Consider the following 9477-nt stretch of genomic DNA (forward strand, 5'->3'; position numbering starts at 1 on the left):
AACACACCTTTAAGAAAGGAACACTCAGCAGCAGAAAGCAGGAGTCAGGATCTGATATCACAAACAGTGCAGCACTAGAGCACAGAGCTGAGTGCAATCTGATAGCTGGGTGGAGGAAAGTGACACCCCCCCCCCTTTTTCACAGGCTCAGAGAAACATAGAGCTGAGGATATGAGCTGTGTGCTGCAGGGGCCATCTCCTGGAAGGCTAAGGTGTCAGCTTAATCTACTAGGAGTGAGTCATGCAGAGAGAGGAGAGATCAGAGAGGAACCAGACTCAGTGCTTTGGATTTAGGCTAGTACACACTATAGTGTGATGTGCTTTGCCCATTTTTCATGTCTGAGGTTTACAACCACTTTAAACAGGTGCTCTACATCTCATATGCCATTATCCATGCAAAATGTGACAGTGAAGCACCTCAACAAGGATTAATCCTGGGGTTGATTTACTAAAGGAAAACAGGCTGTTCAGGTTTTATTTTACAATAACATTTTTCCCCCAAGCTTAGTGAATGAGGTGTAATTTCAGTTTGCAAATAGTGCCCAATCACATCCAAGGGAAAAAAAAAACCACCAATTTTTTGCTTGCACATGAATGATGGAATTTAACAGAACTACACTTTACCCACCTAGTTCTGGGGATAAAGTGCAACTTCCCTTGTAAAGTGAACAGTTTCTTTGCCTTTAGTAAATCACCCCAGAGTCTTTAATGCCACATTTCTCATCTGTAATCTAATCAAATAATGACAATTATAGTTTATAGGGTCATGTTTCATTCTGTGGAGGTAAGACTTCACAGCACAATATTCCAAATATTCCAGAGAAGCAATTATAGTAGTTTGACAGGGTATGGCATACATTTCCATCTTTCTTTTCATCTGCTTGAAGCTGACTGCCCAAAAAAATCTTGTATTTAACCTGCTTAAATGAGTTGTGGCGAGGAACAGTGATCACACACAAGTATTGATATGTTGCCTTAACAGATTTTGTGTCAAGTGTCTGATTTTGAGCCTTGGGATTCCCCAGGGTGTGGAGTCTAAGCCCCAGACTTCTTCTTCCCCAGAGCCTCTGATGGTGGGGATGGACTTGCAGCAATCTGGAACCAGGTTGCGGCCCCCAGGTATGCCTCAACTGAGTACAGAGTACAAATGGCAGGAGGCAGAAGGAAATCCAGGAAGCAAGCTGAGATCAGGGTGGGCGGCAAGCAAGCACTGATGGTAGACGAATCTGGGGTTGGTACACAGGAAGTCAGACACTGAATACACGTGATAGTATGCAAACAGGAGCTCAGAGAACTAGGAAGTTGCTCAGGCAACTCAGTCTGCACTGAGCATGTCTCATATAGGGAAGCAAACTGGAAGGACAGCCAGGAAGTGATGAAAAGAAAAGGAAATATAAACCCACAGAATAGCAGATGATGCCCTTAGGGAACACAGAAGCCAATCAACACGTGAAAGGAATCAGGTCTAGGAGAAGCACCGTGCAAGGAGAGAAGAATGACACAGGCAGGAAAACTGCAGGCTAAATCATGACATTTTAGATGTTTTGGGAAAGCTGATAAATCACTGCTCAGTTTTAGAAGCCAGAAATGTATTTCTCAACACAAACTTTAGAGAACTGGCTTGTCCAAGCTACCTGTATATATGGCAGGTGATGCTGCTATCTTCTGTTCAAACCTTTCGTTTTCTAAAAGGAAGCATTTTCTCTGGCCTTCACTGCCAATTCAAAGGTTCCACTCAGCATGGCATTTTACATGTTGTATAGTTCAAACACATCCTCAGAGCATTTGAATCTTCTTGTGCCTGGGGCCTTAGACACTACTATAGATTTTTGATAATACATCTTTGAAACAGTATTGCCCTGGTTATATTCTTAGGCTTAAAGCAAAAAAAGCGTGAACTGTCAAATATTGCTTTGTTAATGATTCAATCACCGCAAAACATATATTAAATTTTGGTGTATATGTCAGGAAAAAGAAATATTTTCATCTGAGATTGCTTTTAACAATTGATGATGTAACACCTGGATTTAAAAAAAATCCAGTTGCCTCCATTTTTCTGTAATATACGTTTTAGAGGCTTTACTGCTGTGTTCAGAGCGACAGATCTTATTCAGTTTCATTGTGTAGTATATATTTGTTGTTGTGCCATTTGCTCTGGAAGGTTCTGCAATTTCACAACTTGATGTCTAAATTGGGAAAATCATGTGACTGACAGGCTAAATAAAATGGAACAGCAGCCCTGAAAAGGTTTTCTTTCTTTACAATTCCACAACCATTATAAAAGATGGAATCTGTCTGACAATTGGAAGGAAGTTACATCTCTATCAGGGAATAAAGACCCGTCTGTCACAAATGGGTTTTAACAGTGGACTGAGTTTTTACTTCAGTTGCTATAAAAAAAAAAAAACTGTTCTGATGCTTTAATGTAGACTTAGTGTTGTACATAGATTTCTGATAAACAAGCTAAGATTTAACTTCACTACAAACGATCAGACATGAACTAGAACTGTTTTAAATAATGTGCCTGGTGTTAACCTTTCTGGTTAATAAAATAAAAAGGAAGGAATTCCATGCCATCACATTAACCTTTTATGAGTACGGATGACATTTGATCTTGTGTTCTGTGCATTGTTTTATCCAGAAAGGTTTTAGAAGCAGAATGTATTGTAATTGTTTGCTGTAGTGCCTTGGTTCAAACTGAAAACAGGAACATTAAAATCCGTATTTAAGGACTTGTCATAAAGTTTATGTGCTTAATCTACAACCAAATAAATAGAATATTACATACAGTACATATAATCACAATAATTACTGCAGAATTTTTACACTGCATTGTGGTGCATTGTCCACCTCTTTCTAAAAATCCTAATTATCTGATTGTCATTATATTCACCATTGACACTGACCTGGAAACATTACGCTGGTCTGGAGCCTTGACTTCAAAGGCTGCACGCTTGGTTGTGGTCAGACTCAGATAGTGTTAATTCTAAATACAGAAAATCTAGCATTTTTAGAAGACTTTTTAGGGAATTTTCCCCAGCACTTAGTGAATGAGGTGACATTTTTACTTTGCAAAGAGTACCCAATCACGTGCAAGGAAAATAAAAAACAGTTTTACTTGAACATCAACTGCATGATGGAGGTCACCAAAGTTTTGCCTCATTTACTGAGCTCTGGGGACAATTCACTTACAAAATGCAACTTCCCTTGCAAAGAGAACAGTCTATTTGCCTTTAATAAATCAACACCACAGTTTTCAGGGCACCCTGTAGATTTTGAGGTGTTGCAACCATGAATCTATGAATTTCCTGTACTGAATTGTCCAAAAATGTCAATCCTTCGTTCAAAATTTCTTCCAAAGTTGGTGCCTCTGCTGTCTAATTGACATTAAATAAGTCCATGTTATCTTACAATCTATTTCATGTAGATTAGTTTAAACAATTTATTTTGCTTCCCTGTAAAATAAAGGACAGCCAGTCCAATATTTCTAATATACTTTATGATGACATAGCACAGAATTGCATGAGGTATGCTAGGATATCATGCTCAGCCTCGCAAATTGATTATTTTAAAGGTAATAGCAATGATAAAGCTTTACAGTAAAATTAATTTCACTGAATATTGATCTATATGGGTTGGAGTTTCAGTTTTACTTTACCAGTGGAAAGGAGCGGTGAAGGCACGACCATTGCTAGCTTTTAATTTATTCTTCTTGGCTGCAGAAAAAAACCATCATTGGCTATCTGGTTGCTTTGAGAAAATCCTTTTTGTATTCCTTTCCATTATGCGATCTCCTTTTTTTCCTATTATGTATAAGAAAAAATACACTTGATGTTTATTGGACCGAACAGCAAAGTCTTGTATCTGTACATCTACTAGAACTGTCAAAATTCATGATTAACATCCAATTACATGTACAGTGGTAATGACTGCTGACCATTGCATTTGTTCAGATGAGTGGTCATCAGAGTGCATTGTGAACTTCAATGATTCCTTGAAGTTGTTTCAGTTGCAGTGTGGACACTTTAACTAATGAAGGTCTGAACCAGATAATTGGTCAAGGTTTATTGCTATGGATACTGCTGACACATCATTCTGTAGGGATCCTTTTCCACTACATGTTGGCTTCAAGTATAGCGCATTATAAATGTTTTTAAACTCCACAGATAAGAATCTGGAAGTTAGTCTACAGATGATTTATGTTAAATAAAGCAAATTCAAAATTCAGCAAATATTATACAAAAAATCTTTAATGCAGTTTTATTTTTATTTAAAAATCATTAAAAGTATGTTTTACAGCTAACATAAGTATTTGAATCTGTATTTAATTAGAGTCCTGTGATCTATTGTAGAGACCTTGATTTAAGGAGTTCAACTTGCTATACTGTACACATGGAGGATGCTTGTAGCTTTCAAAGTAAGGTAGGGCATAATTGAGGTGCATATAATTGGGATCCTGAGAAAATGTTTTTGCCTCGGATTCTGCTTGGTAAAAAACAAAGCAAACAAACATTGATTTACATTTTTCAGATATATATTTTTTTTTATTCTTTGTTTGAGCTTTTTCAGAGTTTATAACACAGAAGAAGACAGGTTTGTCTGTTACACATGGGTGAAACAATAACTCAGAAAGACAAACATACTGTACACCCCCAGATAAAATGACTTGCCAAGGCTGGGAACCAGGTTTAGTGTCAACAGTTACATATGTAAAGTATGTAGAACCAAAATGATAAACATAACACACACTTCCAAAATCAAACAACTGGACATTTGTTGAATTTGGAATATTGGCCCATTTACATCCCTGACTGACATTGTACTGCCTTCAGACAAAGCGGAGAGACAGTCAGGTGCCAGCCAGGTAGGCAATGAAAATCCTGGGGAAACAACATCATGTGTTCTGACATTAAATAGGATTCATTTCAGACAATTGCCAGTTAGAAAAATAAAGGGAATGTACGAATAAGAAGAGAAAGAGAGAAGAGGAAAAGAAAAAGAAAAAGAGAAAGGGGGAGGGTAGGTTGGAAAAATCCCAGGGCTTGTCCTCTCAGAAAATGCAGGCACCCACACTGTGTTTAGGAGGGTGCTGTATTACAGTGTGGTTTGAAAACCTGACCAACAGAACCATGTTTTGCAGAACTGCTCCTTGTGTGGTTAATGTCCACCATCAGGTTTTCCATAGTTCTGATTCCTTACTTATCCAGTGGGAGGTCTGTTTCCAACATGCATGCAGGAATGCAGGCCTGTGCCGCATTGAGGAGGTGCATTATAAGGGATGTTTTGTAATGTTTGAGGGGCATTGGCGTCAGATGGAGGAGGAAGGCAGCAGAGCTGCCCTCCAGATTAACATCCATCAATTGGAAAATAATATCTTGAATTTTATCCCAAAAGGAATGTACACTATATTGCCAAAAGTATTGGGACACTTGCCTTTACACGCACATGAACATTAATGGCATCCCAGTCTTAGTTCATAGGGTTCAATATTGAGTTGGCCCACCCTTTGCAACTATAACAGCTTTAACTCTTCTGGGAAGGCTGTCAACAAGGTTCAGGAGTGTGTCTACAGGATTGTTTAACCACTCTTCCAGAAGCGTATTTGTGAGGTCAGGCACTGATGTTGGACAAGAAGGCCTGGCTCTCAGTCTCCGCTCTAATTCATCCCAAAGGTGTTCTGTCAGGATGAGGTCAGGACTCTGCGTAGGCCAGTTACGTTTCTCCACCCCAAACTCGCTCATCCATGTCTTTATGGACCTTGCTTTGTGCACTGGTGAGCAGTCATGTTTCAACAGGAGCCATCCCCAAAATGTTCCCACAATGTTGGGAGCATAAAATTGTCCAAAATGTATTGGTATGCTGACGCCTTAAGAGTTCCCTTCACTGGAACTAAGAGGCCAAGCCCAATCCCTGAAAAACAACCCCACACGATAATCCTCTCCACAAAACTTTACACTTGGCAAAATACAGTTAGGAAAGTGCCATTCTCCTGGAAACCGCCAAACCCAGACACATCCATCAGATTGCCAGACAGAGAAGCGTGATTCATAGCTCCAGAGAACACATCTCCACTGCTCTAGAGTCCAGTGGCGGTGTGCTTTACACCACTGCATCCGACACTTTGCATTGCACTTGGTGATGTAAGGCTTGGATACAGCTGTGCGGCCATGGAAACCCATTCCATGAAGCTCTCTACACACTTATGCTAATCTGAAGGCCACATGAAGTTTGGACTTTTACACTGAACTTACATATTAGAGAATTTAGATGATATAAGAAAAATTTGTGCTCAAATTTCAATTAAATCAGCTGCCTACATTCAATTCTGATACAAGATACAGTCAGGTCCATAAATATTGGGACATCGACACAATTCTAACATTTTTGGCTCTATACACCACCACAATGGATTTGAAATGAAACAAACAAGATGTGCTTTAACTGCAGACTGTCAGCTTTAATTTGAGGGTATTTACATCCAAATCAGGTGAACGGTGTAGGAATTACAACAGTTTGCATATGTGCCTCCCACTTATTAAGGGACCAAAAGTAATGGAACAATTGGCTTCTCAGCCGTTCCATGGCCAGGTGTGTGTTATTTCCTCATTATCCCAATTACAATGAGCAGATACAAGGTCCAGAGTTCATTTCAAGTGTGCTATTTGCATTTGGAATCTGTTGCTGTCAACTCTCAAGATGAGATCCAAAGAGCTGTCACTATCAGTGAAGCAAGCCATCATTAGGCTGAAAAAACAAAACAAACCCATCAGAGAGATAGCAAAAACATTAGGCGTGGCCAAAACAACTGTTTGGAACATTCTTAAAAAGAAGGAACGCATCGGTGAGCTCAGCAACACCAAAAGACCCGGAAGACCACGGAAAACAACTGTGGTGGATGACCGAAGAATTCTTTCCCTGGTGAAGAAAACACCCTTCACAACAGTTGGCCAGATCAAGAACACTCTCCAGGAGGTAGGTGTATGTGTGTCAAAGTCAATAATCAAGAGAAGACTTCACCAGAGTGAATACAGAAGGTTCACCACAAGATGTAAACCATTGGTGAGCCTCAAAAACAGGAAGGCCAGATTAGAGTTTGCCAAACGACATCTAAAAAAGCCTTCAAAGTTCTGGAACAACATCCTTTGGACAGATGAGACCAAGATCAACTTGTACCAGAGTGATGGGAAGAGAGAGTATGGAGAAGGAAAGGAACTGCTCATGATCCTAAGCATACCACCTCATCAGTGAAGCATGGTGGTGGTAGTGTCATGGCGTGGGCATGTATGGCTGCCAATGGAACTGGTTCTCTTGTATTTATTGATGATGTGACTGCTGACAAAAGCAGCAGGATGAATTCTGAAGTGTTTCGGGCAATATTATCTGCTCATATTCAGCCAAATGCTTCACAACTCATTGGACGCTGCTTCACAGTGCAGATGGACAATGACCCAAAGCATACTGCAAAAGCAACCAAAGAGTTTTTTAAGGGAAAGAAGTGGAATATTATGCAATGGCCAAGTCAATCACCTGACCTGAATCTGATTGAGCATGCATTTCACTTGCTGAAGACAAAACTGAAGGGAAAATGCCCCAAGAACAAGCAGGAACTGAAGACAGTTGCAGTAGAGGCCTGGCAGAGCATCACCAGGGATGAAACCCAGCGTCTGGTGATGTCTATGCGTTCCAGACTTCAGGCTGTAATTGACTGCAAAGGATTTGCAACCAAGTATTAAAAAGTGAAAGTTTGATTTATGATTATTATTCTGTCCCATTACTTTTGGTTCCTTAATAAGTGGGAGGCACATATGCAAACTGTTGTACTTCCTACACCGTTCACCTGATTTGGATGTAAATACCCTCAAATTAAAGCTGACAGTCTGCAGTTAAAGCACATCTTGTTCGTTTCATTTCAAATCCATTGTGGTGTATAGAGCCAAAAATGTTAGAATTGTGTTGATGTCCCAATATTTATGGACCTGACTGTATATAATTATTCAAACTATAGAGTTTGGCCCTCCAAACAGGTGTCAATTCAAAAAAAATATAGCCAAGTGCAGACAAAATCAACCAATCCAAATAATGTTAATAAATTAAAAAATAAAATAGGCGTGAATACAAATATTCAAAATTCATGTGCAGTTATAACATACGTAAGTGTAAACAAGAGAGATCATACACAAAACAACTTGGAAGGCTACAAATCTTATGAGCTGTCCCCTTCCAGGTACTGGAGATAAAAATTACTTGCTCACAGACAATGTGCTGCACACCTAACACTGGGTTTAAGGAGACTTACCAGATGTTGATGACCCTCAAACTTAAGCTTGTCCCAGGACTAAATGGCAACGCAAGATTCCTCCAATCTCATCACACAATCAAAAGCCATACTATATGGAGTGATGGCAGCTCAATAAGACTCTCCACCCAGGTTCAGCTCATCAATTTTGCATGTAGAGATACAAAAGAAAGGAAGCCCTCCTCAAAGTGTAAAACCATATTTGAAATGTTTATTTAAAAAAAAACAAATGCTGGAACAAACTACAGTTGATTTCCCCTTGGGTGGCCTTCCCTGGATTCAGTGGGCTTTGCTGTCAATATCAATCAGAAAGCAGTAGTAGGAGCAACACTACAGGTGTCCAAGGCCATTTTTAAAGCCACTAATATCTGCAACCACCCAAGCCTTATGATGCCCATGATAAGGGCAGCTGGATTCCTACTTGGGCTTCAGGACCCGCATTTCACAGCACTTTCCAAGAGAGGTCTCTTTTGCATATTACATTTCTCCAGGAATCGTCATCTCATGACAACCCAGGAGTTAGAACAAGCCTTTTCTTTGAATTTGGATTTTCTCAGGAGGGCACAACTGAGGGCATACTTATACTCTTTACCCACCAAGTCTATCCATTTGCAGGAACCATCCTCATTCAAGAGTACATGTATGGCTGGTGAACCCCTATGACACTCGCTTTCTCATTTGTATACCTCATGGATAGCTTCTGATGCTCCACTTGAGCTCCCATTCTTACAGCATTGGAAAAGAGACCTGAACGTTACTTTTTCTCAAAAGCAAAAAGACAGAATCTTACTCTTTGCCCACAAGGACTCCTTGGCCAGTAGATACTGGGAAGGGGGATACAAACTTCTCACTAGATGGTACAAGACACCAGAGGCACTTCACTGTATGTTCCCCCAGGTCTCAAATTCATGTTGGCGGTGCAAGAATTCTGTGGGGTCTCTACTCCACATTTTTTGGGAATGTCCCAATCTGCGAGACTTCTGTACCTTTTCTCCTTCATGACACACTCCTTTCAAACAAATGTTACAAGAACTCTCTCTTAAATCCCTGCACTGTGGAAAAATCCTCTACCCCCTACCAAACACACTGGCCCCCCTGAATAAATGAGATTCATGAAATGGAAAACATGACCATGATGCCCAAGGAGCAAGGAGAAAAATACTGGAAAATCTGGACCCCCT

Source organism: Staurois parvus, unplaced genomic scaffold, assembly GCF_062004578.1.
Source record: "Staurois parvus isolate SC_StPar_1 unplaced genomic scaffold, SC_StPar_1.0 ptg000019l, whole genome shotgun sequence".
NCBI classification, from domain to species: Eukaryota; Metazoa; Chordata; class Amphibia; order Anura; family Ranidae; genus Staurois; species Staurois parvus.